This window comes from Sturnira hondurensis, unplaced genomic scaffold (assembly GCF_014824575.4).
Source record: "Sturnira hondurensis isolate 20B ecotype Veracruz unplaced genomic scaffold, ASM1482457v3 Scaffold0001509, whole genome shotgun sequence".
Lineage (NCBI taxonomy): Eukaryota > Metazoa > Chordata > Mammalia > Chiroptera > Phyllostomidae > Sturnira > Sturnira hondurensis.
In genome coordinates this window covers 2,924,657-2,941,576 of record NW_028074140.1, presented here as the reverse complement: position 1 = coordinate 2,941,576, position 16,920 = coordinate 2,924,657, and the positions used below count along the sequence as shown (strand labels likewise).

Genomic DNA, 16,920 nt, shown 5'->3' with positions numbered 1-16,920 from the left:
TAAAAAAAGATTAAATTTTTTAAAAAGAAGAAAAAAGTAAATGGACATTCTTATCTTGTTCCTGATCTTAAGGAAAACACTTCAAGTTTTTTTGCTATTAAGTATAATGTTAGCTGTGGATTTGTCATATATGACCTTCATTATGTTGAGGTATGTTCCTTTTAGTCCCACTTTGCTGAACCCAGTGACTGGATTCACACCACATCAGAAACTGAGCCAACTAGCTCCACAAGCAGCACACCCAAGGGGATGTCTCAGTAGGCCCCAGACCCTGTGGGGTGAATTTTGCTTTTGGGGGTCAGGCCACCCCACCCACAGCAGCTTGTACAGTGTGGTCACAGTCATTCCTCACTGTCAACCAGCCTGGTGGTCAACCCCACCCACAAATGAGCCAGTAGCAGCCAAGACTCAACTACAACAGGAAAGCTCACATACCCTACACAGGAACGTGCCTGGAGCATCCAGCTCAGGTGACAGGGGACTGAGCCCCGCAGGACACCCAGTACATAAGTCTGCCCTGCCAGGGCTGGGAGGCATAGCAGAGCTACCTAATACACAGAACAAGTACAGAGAGGCAGCCAAAATGGAGAGACAAAGAAACATGCCCCAAATGAATGAACAGTAGAAATCTAAAACACAAACACAAAAAAGCCAACTAAACAAAATGTAGGCAAGCAATCTACCAGATACAGAGTTCAAAACATAGGGATCCCCATATGGGATCCTTATAACCATAAGACCCCACATAATCTTATGGGATCACCATAGCATACGCAGCCCATCACAGACCGAAATGTCATTATGTGGTGCATGACTGTGCAGGCTTCCTTATATTCACTCCCTGCTGTGAAGGGTCTCAGAGAGCACACTCTGCCCTCACTGTAGCAACGTGTGTTCCATGTTTCCACCCAGGGAAACTAGGCCCAGACTTACATTCAAGGTTTTGATTGGAAACTTGTCACATAGCACCTTATGCTTAGTACATGCCCCAAATTTAAACTTTTTTCTACTGCAAATGCTCAATATGAATTACTGTCTATCTCATGGAAGGGTAGAGGGATCTGTTGCTTTGTTCTCAGCTCTTTTTGGAACCTGTAGCCATCGCATATCAACTATAATATATATTCAAAATAAATTGTCCTTTTTCCCAGAACAATAAAGTTCAGTTACAGCCCTGGCCAGGTATCTCAGTTAGTTAGAGCACTGTCTCAACACACCAAGGTTGTGGGTGTGATCCCTGGTCATGGCACATACAAAAATCAACCAGTGAATGCAAAAATAAGTAGAACAACAAATCAGTCTCTCTCTCTCTCTCTCTCTTTCTCTCTCTCTCTCCCCTTCCATCTCTCCCACCCTTCCTCTCTCTCTCTCTCAAATCAATAAAAATAAAAAATAATAAATAAATTTCGGTTACATAAGAATTGTTTCACTTCAACCAGTGAGTTACAAAATATATCCTTAGAGTGCATGTGAGGAAACAGGGAAGGACCCTGTGGCTACTTCGAATTTCCGAGGCATTCCACCTTCCCTGCCCCTCCCCCTTTCAACTCCCCTTCCTCTTGTCCTCTTGCCTACGCTCACCCATCAGCTTCTTCCTCCACCTCCCCTTCTTTCCGGTGCTCCCACCTCCCCAAACAATTAGAAACTGATAATAATTTAAAGGATTCAAATAACTGAAGCTGTTCTTCTGTCATTTTATTTCTCTAATTACCCAAAGGTAAAATGTTATCTCACTAGTAGATGATTTCTAATAAAAATTCCCACACATTTGCATACACATGCACCTGCATCTTCCCCATTAATAGCCTGATTTTTAAAATTTCCTCCAATAAATATCAAAGTTCATGAAAATCAATTCGTTTCCGAAACTGTACCTTTAGTCCTATGAGAAAATACATAGTAAATGCTTATTTTAGAAGCAGCCTTACAAAATCTTCAAAATTCTGCCCTACTTATCAAACAGCCATACGAGAAAGCCTTAGTGCCCAGGGTCAGACTTGGTGTCCTGTCCCAACAGTTAGCTTGGCTGCCCTGGAGGAAACGTTCCTGGCAAAGATGGGGACCCTCCATCTAACTCTCCAGGTTTAGGCTTCACAAAGAGGCAAATTATCGTGATAACTTACTTATCCAATTAAGTCAACCTGAAAACAAGATAACAAATGAGCCATTAGCAGCCTAAACCTACCTCCTAGATAATATTAATAAATTATCTCCCATTTAACTTGCCTGCCATTGACACAGGGTTTTGTTAAAAACAAAATAGAAGTTCTGTCTGAAAAGCTAAAAATGAAACAAAACAAAACACAATTCCTCCAAAAAGATAAAAACTTAGTTTACAAACAAGTGGCATGAACAGACCCTAGAATGCATATGTCAACAATCCCATGTGGATCAGACCTTCCCTGACCCATCCTGGCTACCATGCAAAGGTGCTCATCTGGAGCATGCTCAGAAGTGAGCGTGTCAGAGAGCAGGAGGGGACATTCAGATCTATTTCAGTTACAAGAGAACGAGGGATATTTGTCTGCAGAGGCAAAGTCCAGAGGCCAGGTGGAGGGATTAGGGCATAAGAGTCCACTCAGATACATAAAGATTTGTCGTGTGGCTGGGCAACTCTACACACCTACAGGGCTGAAATGGAATGAGTTGGAAGAGATGACAGACAATCTAATCGTTATAAAAGGAAACTGAACAATCAGAATTGCCAGAACATGGACTGAGCCTCTCAGAACAGTAACGAGCAGCCAGAGCTGTCCAAGTATTTGCTACATTCATTCAACACTAAATTCCTTTATTAAATATTTACGTGGGAGGCTTAACACTGGCTACACACAGGCGAGTAAAATAGCTGTGGTTCCTGCTGTCCTCCAGCTTAGAGTCTGGTAGGGTGACTTGGTCACATGTGTACAGGAGACTCAAACATACATCCAGGTGGGTTGTGTGGAGTTTTTCCTAACCTCAAGGAATCGATTTTATGAAATAAAAGTCAGGGCTTTTCTCCATTTGGAGAGCCTCAAACATGGATTTGGTTCTTTTAAGGAGACAGCCCAGTTAATAGCCTTAGTTATGAAACAGCTTAAGGTCAGCCTAGAGAATATTTAAATGCTGCTGCGGCCAAGGCGTTAAAGTTGTAACTGTGAGTCTGCAAAGCACATCGATGAAAACGCCTGAAACCCATTTTCCAAAAGTGCGCTATTTAAAATCATCCTTCTGCTTTCGGTTGCAGTTCTTACACCTTAGAGTTGTTTGGGGATTTTTGTTTGTTTGTTTGTTTTTTATGGTTAGATGATGCTTTTCCTTTGGAAAGATGGAAGGACAGTGTTTTGTAATCAGGAAAGAAACACAAGGCTGGGATATATCTATTATAGGAAAGATACTAGGAAGGACTTTTTTTAATGGTTAACATTTAATCTCAAAATTAAGTCCCTTAATGCACAAAGCTGATTAAGTATGCTGTATTCTTGCTTATTAATTATAATTACTGAAATTCATTTCCTAATCACTTTTTCTAATGAGCATGCTTCAGGATGTGATTGCTTTACCTTAATCTAAATTTAATAACTATGACCTTAGACTTGAATCATATGATGATTAGGAAAAATGACCGGTCGTAGCTAACAGGCCTCGCTCGACAAGAGAGGAGACCTCTGGACAAACAGGTTAGCCTCGCTGAGCTCCCAGCACGCTCCAGATGCCACAGAACTCACAAACTCTTCATGGAAAATCAACCAGCATTAACAAAAGCTTATTTCATTTCATTTTTTAAGCTTCTGTTTTCTATTACTAAGACTAATCCAAAAAGAATCCATTAGCAACCTGTGCATTAATTAATGCTAGAAGAAAAAGAACAAAGCCAGGGATCCAGAAGTTAAAAGGGGCAGGAGAGGACGCGCTGCTCAGTTTCCGGAACAAGAGGGGATGTTTTTCGGAAACTTGTGGATACAGATCTGCTCTACCTAGGACTTGAACAGAAAACTTCACCATCAGGTAGAACAACGACCCTGTGCGTTCTTACATAGTTTTCTCACCGAGTGTCCCGAGTAGACCTTGTCTCTGTGGCTGGTTGGGCTCCAATGACTGACTACGGAGATAACCCTGATGACCCAGGTCATACACCAGGGACAGACACTCTAATCCCAGCAGGTTGCACAGGAGTGTAAATCATAGCCCTGGCTGGTGTAGCTCAGCTGGTCGGAGCGTCACCCGGGACACCAAAAGGTTGGGGGTTTGATTTCCGTTCAGGGCACGAACCTAGGTTGCTAGTTCAGTCGCCAGTTTGGGGCACGAATGGGAGGTAACCAATCAATGTTTCTCACATCAATGTTTCTCTCTTTCTCCCTCTCCATTCCTCTCTCTCTAAAATCAATAAACATTTTTTAATTAAAAAAGGGTGTAAATCATAGAAGATAATAAGGACCATGGGCCAACAATAAATTGGAACACCTCCAGTTCATTGTTAGGCTTTCAAATTCTCACAAAACTCACTGGTTGGTCATATTTAGTGGAGGGTCACTATTCTGTGACTACTAAACTAATCACAGGGAAAATCAGAAGCTTGGGTTGGCTGGCAGGGGGCGAGGGTGGGAGTCATCCTTGAATCAGGTTTCGGGCCCCACTCTGTTCCAGTATCAGGCCTCCTCTCCAGCAGCTTCAGTTGAGTTCCCCCTGCCCCCACGCCCCGACCCCTCACCCTCACTGGGTGCTCGGTTGGTTAGGGCATAGTCAGGATACACCAAGGTTGTGGGTTTGATCTCTGGTCAGGGCACACGCAAAAATCAACCAAAGAATACATAAATAAGTGGAACAACAAATCAGTGTTTCTCTCCCCTCCCCATTCTTCTTGTTCTCTCTCTCTTTCCAATCAATTTTTAAAAATAGCATTCCCTCCCCCCTTCCCTGTGTCTGTAGGATTTCTGCCAGCATCCCCCTTGGAGCTCCAGGCTTCCCTGTGCCTTCCTGTCACCCCACCCCAAGTGGAAAGAGGTTTTCTCTCCAAGTGTGACAGCTCTTTGAGCCAGCTCAGAAAGCCTTGCAGTGAGCCACTGAGAGCAAGGTTCGGCTGAGTGCTGGTAAAACCCCGCCTGGAGGCCCAGTCTGGGCCTTCTCAGAGGAGGAGGTTCTCCTGCATAGGGTCCCTGCCGCTCTCGGTCCCTACATAGGGTCCCTGCTGCTTGCGAAGGTCCTGGGACCGAAACAGTCTCCTCACTTCTTCCTTGAGACATATTCCACAGTCCCCTACCAGCCACTCTGAGATGGAAAGAGCTCTGAAGAGCAAACAACTTTTACAACTTGACTAAGGAAACCTGAACTAAAGGGATGTGAGGCAATAGCTGTTTACCTCACTTTGTGGGAATATCCACATGTTCAGCTGGGGGATGTAACTGTGTTGAATTACAAGCTGGGAATAGTCTGTCACATGCAGTGTGTGTGCCACATTACCTTTGGAAAGTCCAAAAATGCCTCTGAATTCCAAAACACATCTGGCCCCATGGGTTTGGAAAAAGGCCTGTGGATCTGTGGTAGCTTGAAAATTAGTTCCAGAGTTTTCCTTTCACTATTTTCCTTAAGGAGCTGAGGCAATTATACAAGATGTGTGCCTAACGGGAAAACGTCACAGATAGACATTAGAGGTCCTCGTAACATTAGACATTAGAGTGGGAAGTTCAGTGGAAGGGGAGTACATTTATAAAGCCCGGAGTTAGGCCAGAGCCTCCCCCTGAGGCCCAGTATTCACCCCTTAGGGGTCAGTTCCTCTTCTCTCTCTGTATCTTTGACCAACATGCACCCAGCATGCAGACTGCATAGAAGAAAATCTTTCTTGTTTTTGAGAATGAGGGAGAGAAAGAAAGAATGATTTGTTGTCCCATTTATCCATGCACTCACTGGTTGCCTCCTGCATGTGCCCTGACCCGGCATCGAACCAGCGACCCTGGCATATTGGGACAACGCTCTAACCAACTGAGCACCCGGGCCAGGGCGACAGAAACCTACCTTTGAATTCAGTGGCAAGTTCACCACACCTTAAGAAGTGACTTCCCTTTATAAACAAGTTTTAAAACGATGACTTAATTCCCAAGCGAACCCCAAAAAGTTTGCTTCTAGAATAGCTAAAACAATGGAATTTCAAATATGAAATAAAGTCACTTCTGTGAGTAAACCCAGGAATCTAAGTTCTTTTAATGGTACTCTTTGTATGAGAAAATGTAGTCTGCATCTCAAATAATGAAATCCGCCTCAGTGCCCTTTAGAGCACGATGCATTTCTAGGCTGGATGTTGCTTATAATATCCAGTGTTTTTCTGTTGCCATCATTTATTATTGAAGAAATAGTAGGTATTAGGAATAGCGGCTCAACAAGAAAGAGACCGCAAGCTGTCCCTCACACAGCGCAGCCAGGAGGGGGAGAGACAGCAGGAAAAGAAATGTAATACGAGTTACACTCATCCTAATGTAACGTTAAAGTTGCATTTTTATTATTGTAACTTCATACATCAAAGCTTTTCTGGGATGAGTTGCATCCTATTTTAAAGCAGCTTTATATGTCCTGATAGAGTTTGACACACTAAAAGATTCACCTTTGAGCAACATTAAAGTCTCCAAGCCTTCACAAAGGTCGGAGGGGCTAACTAAATACAGATACGTACCCCCCAAGTTGGCTAATAAGGGAGAGGCCTTCTGAGACAGAACAGCTTACAAAGTTCACAGCACCATTTTCCTAAAAACTGGACATTCAATAATATTTGAATCTGGAAACATTAGAGCTGAAATTTGTCATTTAAAAAAACCAACGACAACTACACACCTTTGTCAAGAGAGGATGGAATGCTAGCATCCGATGGCTGTAGTCCAGGTTTTTAGAAAGTCCGTCACAGCACTCTGCGCACCACACTTTTGAACGCAATGGGCTGGTGCCATTCAAGTCCCCAGGTGAAACCAAGTGGAAGCCAACGCACAAGACCTACCTTCCCTGAAATCAGGAAATTTCAAGATTCCACAATCTTGACACAATCCAAGGAAATGAAGCCTTCCACCAGTCCTTTTCACAACAGCAACATTTGATGGGGTGGGGCTGGGAGGCTGTAAAGGGAAGCAGAGAGTTAAAAGCCTTACTTTTCTTCCTGAAGGCTCCTAGGGGCAGTTGAAGGCACCCCTGTGGATGGAGATGGGAAACTGTGAATAGAAGGCACACACCAGAATCACTTACTTGTTAATTAGACTGGTTTGCATCAACCATATAATACCAAGGGTAGAAAGTCAGCCCATGCTCCATGCTAATCCTTTAAAGGGACAACAAAGGGATAACTAATTCCCAAATGGACTCATGGGCACAGGCAACTACCCAAGTACTTTTAGATTCCCAAAAGCATTAAAAAATTCAAGGGGCAAATGGTAGCCTGCAAATCAGTAATCAACAATCCTTGAGTAGCAGGAAAAGATCTGGAAGGCTTGGATTCTGTACTTGACGACCTCATTAACTGGGAAATTGTGGAAAACGTGGAAAGCCATTAACTAGGAAAATGAAATCAGTCCAATTGGCCTTGTTGCTCAGAGAGGTTGAGGAACTTCCTCGAGGTCACACAGCTCTTCAGTGGTAGATCAGGAATTTAAACCCAGTGTCCAAATGCTACTCACCCTTGCCCACCACACAGTATAGCATATGAAGGATTTTAATTCTGACTATGGTGGGTTAGGTGGGGCAGGATGAGGTGGGCATATGGGGAGAGGAGTAAAAGAACCTTGTAGGAGACATGGCAATTGAGATGTACATTGCCCAGGCAGACACAGTATAACCTTCCTAGACCCAGTTTCCTTACCTCTAAAGCAGTGAAAGTGATGAGATTATCTTAAAAAATCCCTTTAAATCTTTTAATCACTTAAGAATTCACCTCTTTTGACATCACCAGAGACAGCACAAAAAAGAGCAAGCTTTGGAAAACAACATAACAGACTTATTAGCTATGTGATCTTGAGAGAGTTGTTACCTTTTCTGAACCTTAGTTTCTTCATTCATGCAATGAGCCAGTCCTCACTGGGTTGTTGTAAAGAGTAAATAATCCATAGCAGACATAGTACCTGACACACAGGAGGCACTCAATTAATGTTAGCATCTCTCTCCTTTTTCTTTTTTCTTGAATTGTAGGTGATCTCAGTTCTTGAACTCACCTAAGCCTTAGGTCATTGTGTGGCTGGCAAAATATTATAGTGTACACTTTGGAGGTAGATTGAAAAATAAAATAAAATTTGAGAGAATCATATATTTTCTAAATATCTGAAAAGTTCTAATTTGCATTCTATTTTATGTTAAAAAATGGATTGTTTCTCATGATCCTTTTAATCACGAAAGTCAACTACCTTATTGGACAGTCACGTGATAAACTGAAACCCGAGTTGTGAAGATGCACAGTATTTGCTGTAAGCTGTGCCTGATACGGCTTAGGGAGCTTTCAATAGACATTTTATAGGTTATGCAAAAAGTGCACAGTTAAGAGTTAAAAACTTTGTAATGTTTTACACTGAAATAAACATGTGAATGAAAGTAGGTGGAAAAAGTCCTGTCCAAAAACTGTTGCCATAATTTCAATTTTTATTATCAAAGATTAAGACAGAGCCAATGAGACATATATCCCGAGAAAACAATAAAGAACAATGATCATATTGATACCCAAGGTCACAAAAAGAGATTAAAATCTGTGTGTAAGTAGGTGTTCTGTTTCTTTTTTCTCCTCCTTTTATAACTAAGAATATATATATATATTTTGTTTGTTTGTTTGTTTGTTTTTTAAATATATTTTATTGATTATACCATTACAGTTGTTCTATTCCCCCCTTCATTCCCCTCCACCCTGCACACTTCCTCCCCCACCATTCCCCCCCTTTAGTTTATGACCACGTGTCTCAAATCCTTTAGATTCTATATTTCCCATACTATTCTTGCCCTACTCCATATCTATTTTCTACCTACTGTCTATGCTATTTATTCTCTGTACCTTCTCCCCCTTCTCCTCCTCCCACTCCCCTGTTGCTAACCTTCCATGTGTTCTTCATTTCTATGGTTCCACTCCTGATCTAGCTGTCCTCTTGGTTTGCTTTTGTTTTAGGTGTGCTTAATAACTGTGAGTTTGCTGTCCTTTCACTGTTCCTATTTTTCATCTTCTTTTTCTTAGATAAGTCCCTTTAGCATTTCATATAATAAGGGCTTGGTGATGATGAACTCCTTGAACTTGGCCTTATCTGAGAAGCACTTTATCTGTCCTTCCATTCTAAATGAAAACTTTGCTGGATAAAGCAATCTTGGCTGTAGGTCTTTGGATTTCATGACTTGGAATACTTCTTTCCAGCCCCTTCTTGCCTGTAAGGTCTCTTTTGAGAAATCCGCTGACAGTCTGATGGGAAGTCCTTTGTAGGTGACTGTCCCCTTATCTCTTGCTGCTTCTAGGATTCTCTCCTTCATTTTCTTCTTGGCTAATGTAATTATGATGTGCCTTGGTGTGTTCCTTCTCGGGTCCAACTTCTTTGGGACTCTCTGAGCTTCCTGGATTTCCTGAAGTCTATTTCCTTTGCCAGACTGGGGAAGTTCTCCTTTATTATTTGTTCCAATAAGTTTTCCACTTGTGGCTGTTTCTTTCCCCCTTCTGGTACCCCTATAATCCGGATGTTGGAACGTTTAAAGATGTCTTGGAGGGTCCTAAGCCTCTCCTCATTTTTTTGAATTCTCATTTCTTCATTCCTTTCTGGTGGGATGTTTTGTTCTTCCTTCTGGTCCATTCCATTGATTTGAGTCCCAGTTTCCTTTCCATCACTATTGGTTTCCTGTGCATCTCCCTTCATTTCAATTAGCTGAAATTTCAATTAGTTGAATTAGCCTTCATTTCAATTAGTTGAATTAGCCTTCATATGTTCCTCTAATTTGTGACTATAATCAACCAGTTCTGTGAGCATCCTGATAAACAGTGTCTTGAACTGTGCATCTGAGAGGCTGGCAATTTCTTGGTCTCTTAGAGTTATCGGCTCTGGGAGTTTGAGTTCTTCTTGTGCCATCTTTTGGGCTGTTCGTGCATGTTCCATAGCAGGATCGGAGCCCTAGGTTCACCAGAGCAGGGCAACTCAGTTGCTGGGTTGTGATGCTGTATGTGGGAGTGGGGTCAAAGAGGAGCAATGGCGTCCCGTCTGCAGCCTCCTGCCGCCGCCACAGGTGCCGCAGCTGCCACCATCACCAGGGCCCATGTGTTTCGTCCCCCTGCACGCGAGTGTGCCACCGCCGTCAGCCCTCCACCACTGGGTTTACCCTCTGGGGCCGGCGTGGTCCATCTCACTGTGTGCAAATGTGCGACCGAGGTCAGTCTGCCCCACACCCTGACTGGGTCTGGGCTACTTGCACGCCTAGGTTGGGGGATCTGTCCTGCCCAGCCCTGTTCCACTGCTGGCTCCGCCCCTCTTACTGGCTCCGCCCCTCTTACCAGTCCGGTTGAACGGTTCGTTGTTGTCGCACTTCCGTATAATTCAATTTCCTAGTTTTTGGCTGTGTCTTTGTTCTCCAAATCTTTGTTGTATTCAAACTTGGTTGTGGGAGAAGGCACAGTGTTTCCACCTATGCCTCCATCTTGGTGGAAGTCTCAGAATATATGTATTTTTTAACCAGCCTTGGCTAAAGACATTTGAGGCTTTTCTTTTTACTTTTTTAAATTGAGGTTTCATTTAAAGGAATTAAAATGCATAAATCTTAAGTGTACTCTCTGGATTTTTATGCATGCATCCACCCATGTACCCACCATCCAGAGCAAAGCAGACCATTCCCAGCACCCTTGAAAGTCCTCCTCCCTCTTCTCAATCCATACCCGCAAGGACACTGCTATTCACACTTTTAAATAGAGCAGGTATCCAAAATAGAAATAAGAAAAAAAATAAAGAAGTCCTAAACCTGATTGTGTGTGTTTTCTGTAAGTGCTGGCTTTTCCAGTACGAAGCTTACTCACTGGCAGTTTAGTAACCATTCGCTACCCAAGCCCCTAAGAAATTCACTCACTGGTGTAAACCAAAAACCAGAGCCTAGGACTTAAGACAGAAAGCCTTCAAGTTCTTACTGTAGAGAAGTCAGATGCCTGGGGAAAGAAAGCATCTGGAGAATTAAACCAGATTGTTTGGAGCCTCAGTATCAACATAAGTGTGACTCAGTGAGGTCTAAGCAAAAATTCTGGTTTATAATTAGCCAAGTCATTATCCATAATAATAGCCACTTACACCCAGACTCCTATTGGGTCATGAAACTATCAACTCTGTGCGTAAGATGCCTCTAATCTGATGTTAATGAAACGTGAGCTTTGCTTTGTTTTCCAAGTAATTGTAATAGTTTGACATTCTCGCATGCATTTGTTTTTTCCTCTGATAACTTTCGGGTCATTTAATAAAAGTTGGGAGTAAATGAGTGACAGACAGCAAGGCAATCCGATCCAAGAGTTTGGATCATGAGAGACCTAGTCTAAACAACTGAGCTAACAGGATATTTTCATTTGGTCAATACTATAGGTTGGCTCTCAGTAAATTTTCCAAACAGGGACACTTTTTCAGAACAAAAGGAAATGCTGTTATAATTATTCCAGAACCCAGGACTAAATCAGGAGTGTCCCAAGCAAATCACGACATACAGTCGCCCTAGTTACCATAAGTATCCACTCCACAAGGCGTCATATTGATCGACTCATGACTCCTTCACTAGGTAAGCTGAACTTTCACAGTGGCAAATGCGTCTGAGAGGAAGAAAACCCAAGGACACATGAGAGATTATGACTGAGATCAAGCAAGTAAATGTATCAATGCCGCTGTCCTGAATTTGCAGTCTTAGCTTGTGACGTAAAGAAATCAGCCTGAAGAGTCCTCAGCGGGGGACAGAGGTTACATCTTCTATAGCTTCAGGAACTCCCTTTAGCATGTGACACACAGCATTCTGCACGCTGTGTGCTGTCATTAAATAGTGAGGGCCGATGAACTCAGGGAGGGCAGTACCCTCAATTCGCTAACATATTATGTTGGTCAGTAATAATGTGATGATGATAATCAATAGTTTATATGAATTGAGTGCTTACTAGGTACCTGGCATGCTATACTACTTTCTTCATATACATTAGCTCTTTAAATTATTACCCTATAAAACAGATACTACTGCTATTCCCTTTTCCCCCTACAGATAAAGAAACTGAGGCTTAGAGGAAGTAGTAAGATGCATATTAGGATTCTCAGATCTGTCTGACTCTTAACCATTCCCTTATTTTACTCCTCACACCCCATCGCCCCCAGGTCAGGGCTCTTCGACTGCCAGGACAAATCACTCAACAAGCTCAGGCCAGTCATTCACTGAAAGGATACCACAGGCAATGCCTTGGACACGGGCTGCAAAGCAGATACTATAAGGACCACCTAGGGCTTGTCTCTGTGGTGCAATGGACAGCGCATTGGACTTCTAGTAGGACTGCCTAGGGGTTTGCACTAAGAAGCTAGGAACCAGGACCATTCCCACCAGCTCTCATCTCCTGTTCCTTTGTACCGTCTACTACGAATTTATACAGTATCTCCTCAAAATCCGGGGGCCTAGATTCTACAGGACCAAGCATTCCTAATGTCTGAATCTCCCTCTACTGTATTATGTATCTTATGAAAGATCTTATTATATAGTTTTTGGTATGGAGGAAAGATGAACTTTTAACTTCCTTTCTTTGACTGACTACAAATAAAGATAAAAATAAAATTCTGATTTTCATTGCTCCATGATGGTAACACGCAGGAACACATTCTGTTTGCAGATGGTTTGCTTTAAAACTGGAAATGAACACAAAGAAGCACAAAGCCCCACAGGAAGCGGTGAATGCCATTCCTTCCTCAAGTGAATCGATTTCAATAATAACTCTCTCCAAATAACATTTTTTTAACATCACCATTTTGCAACTTGGTAGATGTGACATTTCTGTGTAAAAAGCTTGGGTTTTTTCTTCATTTGTTAATTTTTTAATTATATTTTTCCATGACCATTTAGCCCCCTCCCACCCCCTGCTCCCGCGGTCACCACATTCTGCTGTCCATGCCCATTCTTACAGTTAGTCTGTGCAAGGCGGAAAGCGATATTGCTGCAACCACGAGCCCCAGGTCCTTTCCTGGAGGCCAGCGTTCTGTTACTTAAATGCTGTATTCCATGAATAGATTCACATTCCAGAACAAAGCACAGAGCTTGGACTAGAGCCCAGCTCTCCCGACGTTCAGTCTAGGGCATCTAGAGCCTTTTCGACAAGTTGTGCAGATGGGGTGGGGGGTGGGGGGTGGCTTGTGCGTGATCCAAAACAGAAGAATATGACCCATCATAGAGCCATCTCCTGTCCCTCCCCATCATTTGACATCATGACGTTACTTGGTCCAAGTGACTGGTTGTGACATGTAAATGTGATAGTTTTTGACTGAAGTTCTGTTTGTGTATATTTTGTAAATATCTGTTTATTGACCTCTCTCCCACTGGACTAAAACCTCACTTATAGCAAGCAGGTGCTTCTTTATTTTCATAGCTCTGTTACCCAGAATATAGCCTGGCACACAATAGGCATGAAAGGACAAAAACAAACCAACAAAATATCGATAGGGAGGGAGGGAGGGAGGAAGAAAGGAAGGACAGGCTGCTCAATTTGCCTTAAATGAAGGGTCTATTTATGATTCATCCAAAAGATTCTGAAGCTACATGAGAGAAATAGAAAAACTTTATTTGCTTGAGGTGTTTTCTGCATTCCTTTCTCCTGTGTTCCTTCTTTGCCAGTTTACTTTTTGAAAAAAAATTTTAAATGAATAGTGCTACATAGAGAACAGATAGGAAGGAAAGATAACAAAATGCTAATGGGAATTGTCGGGAAGGAATAATAATATGAAAGGATGTAAAAAGGAATGAAAAATCAGAAAAAGCAATAAAAAGTATTTAAAAAGTGATATAAAGAAACATGTAACCTGCAGAAACTACTTTAATGATAATTAAATATTCACTGCTTCAAAACAGTGTGCTGATTGCACTGCACTGACTGCATTGTCAAAACACCTCACAGGCCTAGTTGGGTAGCTGTTGGTTAGAGCATCGTCCTGATATGCCAAGGTGGCAGGTTCGATCCCTAGTCAGGGCACATAAAAAAATCAACTGATGAATGCATAAATAAGTTAAACAACAAACAGATTTCTCTCGCTTTCTCTTTCTCTCTCTCTTTCTCAAATCAATAAATTACAAAGAGAAAGAAAGAAACTTAAGAAAAAAAAATAGTCCACAGGGAGAAAAACAGAACATGCCTAACCAGGGTGTGCGGAAAGAGAAAGGCCAGTCCTCATATGGAAGGTGTGATCGTTAGCCCCCAAAACAAGGAAAGGAAGTAGCTGTATGACTTTCTCTGAGAAACCACAAGAGACTCCATTACTCTAAACTGTTGCTTGCGGATTATAAACAGTGATTCTTGGACGTGGTCTGGAGCTAGGCCGTCTGGGAGTCATGTCTGAAGCGCTTGCACTTGACCAGCACACAAGTGAGAAGGGGCGTGAGCCAAGGTTTTTTTTTTTTTCAGTTGGTGGGTGGGGGCGAAAGAGTTATATTTCTTCTTCATGCGAGTTATATTTCTTCTTCATTCACTCTTTTCCCCTCCAAGCTGCCAAAAAGACTAATACTGTTCAACATTAGAACATCTCAGGTCAACTAGAGCTCCAGGGGAGTATGGCTGAGAACCACTGGTTGGAAAACCCCCCAACAACTTATCCATTCAACAAAGATTTACTGAGGGTCTTACACGAACCAGCACTGTGTGAACATGACAGACGTGTCTCTTGTTTCTGGGAGAAGATTCCATTCTTGTAGGAGAACACAGATCAAACAAACGGACAGGGAAGATAATATCTCTCCGAGAGCATCTCCCACCAGCCTCCCTTCCCTCTTCATGCTGCAGGCACAGTGGAGAGCAGAGGCTGTCTCACTGTCCCTAGAGTATGCCAAGCTCAGTGCTGCCTGGAGTCCTCCGCACTCTTCCCTCCGGCCAGCCAGCTCTGCAGTCAGAATTCACGTGGCTTCTCCTTCCTCTCGTTCGAGTTTCAGCTGAGATGTCACCTCTCAGAAAGGCTTCCCTCGTCTTCCTGTGTAAAAAGGCCTTCCTCCTCCACAGCTTTCAGTTTTGTTTTGTTTTTTACCTCTCTTATCTGCTGAAACTATTGGTTTCTCGCACTAGAACAGAAAAGCCATGGTAGAATGGATTTTGTCTATATTGCTCACTTCTGCAGCTCATGCATTTAGAACACTGCCGTCAGAAATGGCCATTTACTCACGTGCCCAATGACAAAGTGCCTACAGTCAGAGGGCCTAATCTATTTCTTCCACTGGGGTAGCTAGTCTCCAAAGATGGTCCCTGGTGAACTGCACCCTAGATCCACACCTTGCCTTGAACCTGGGCTGGCCCTGCACTCACCTTTACCACCAGAATGCAACAGAGGTGAAGCTGCCTGATGGCCAAGGCTATCTCATAGAAAGCCTTGCAGATTTTTACCTTGGTATCATGGAACACACACTCTGAAGAAAGCTGGCCTCCATGGAAAAAGTCTAACTACACCGAAACCACCATTATTGTAAAGAAGCTCAAGCTAGCCACGTGGAGAGATGAAAATGCTCAGCCGGTCCCCAGCTGTTGCAGCCATTCCAGCTGCAGCACAGACACAAGAGTGCATGTCCAGCACAGCTGAGTCTTTGAATGACAAACCCTGGGTGCCGTCTGACTGCAGGTACATAGGAGACCCCAGTAAGAACCAAGCTCCTGAGCCCCATCAATCTACCATACCATGAGAAAGAAAAAAGTATTGATTTAGGCCATCAAGCTTTGAAGTGGTTAGTTACACAATAATAGATAACTGCAAAATTCACTCTGAAGACAACTCTAGATTCAAACACTTCCTTCCCCACAAACATTATATATTTCTGATGGGCCTTGGGCTTCTCTGCCCCGCCGATTCCCATCGCACACACACACTCTCCTATAAGTCAAAACTTTGTTTTGCTCTGTTCACTCTCCTGTACCCCTCCAAGCACCCCACTAGGAGTCAGGAAAGCGGGGTCTTTGGCCTCACGAGACACTGTAATTTTAGCCAAGTCACTAAACTCGAGGAAGCTCAGGGTCTTCTCCGAAAAATGATGACGAAGCTTTGATTGTTAAAACCTGTTTGGTGTGTGGCAGGCAACCTTTTCCCCTACCCTCATACAGAAACGAATACAGAACGGAAACATGTGGAAGAGTTCTAACGGAAGCAGGAGAGGCTGTATATGAGCGGAGTGGCAGGAGGGAGGCAGTGGCATCAGAAGGCCTAAGTTCAAATGCCAGCTCCTCCCCCCAACCAGTTCAAAGCACCCCGGAGTCCCTAAGAACCTGGTGGGGGGATCACTGCTGAAACCCCACCCCCTTCCCTTCTCCATTATCATACAGAAGATAGACACATATTTTAAAACTCCGTGTGTTTTAACGTATTATTTTCATGGCATCATTTCTTTTTTAAAAAAATGTTGAACCAGAAGAGTCTCTATTGCTTCTGCTTTCTCACAGAATCAGATTTATACTAGTGCTTCCCAACTACCACCCGCCCGGAGATCAGTAAGCCCTTCCCATTTTGCCTGTTGCTCTCAACACAGGGGCTAAGCTTAGTTCTTGCCTCATCCCTAGAGAGAAAAATAGAGTACATATCGCAGATTTCCTCCTCTACGGTATAATTTGGCTTGGGAAAAATGACGCAGAACCATTCTACTTGATTTTCTTAAATATTTTTTCAAAGGCCTCTATCGTAGGAGATTCCATAGCCTACTACGGAACCGCAGCCCACTGCTCAATGACTGCATGCATCTAGAAATTTTCTTTCATATTTCACACAGATCATTCAATAATGG

General features: G+C 43.0%; 1 protein-coding gene and 1 long non-coding RNA gene across 3 annotated transcripts in view; one reads left to right on the top strand and one right to left on the bottom strand.

Moving 5' to 3' along the window:
• GRAMD2B (GRAM domain containing 2B) overlaps positions 1 to 16,920 on the top strand; it is a 120,863-nt gene that overhangs the window by 35,047 nt on the left and 68,896 nt on the right. The window lies entirely within an intron of this gene.
• LOC118975013 (uncharacterized) overlaps positions 1 to 16,920 on the bottom strand; it is a 49,165-nt gene that overhangs the window by 27,791 nt on the left and 4,454 nt on the right. Inside the window, exon 2 of the long non-coding RNA XR_005063994.1 lies at positions 7,110 to 7,169. This is a non-coding gene — a long non-coding RNA (uncharacterized LOC118975013). The remainder of the gene's footprint in view (positions 1 to 7,109; positions 7,170 to 16,920) is intronic.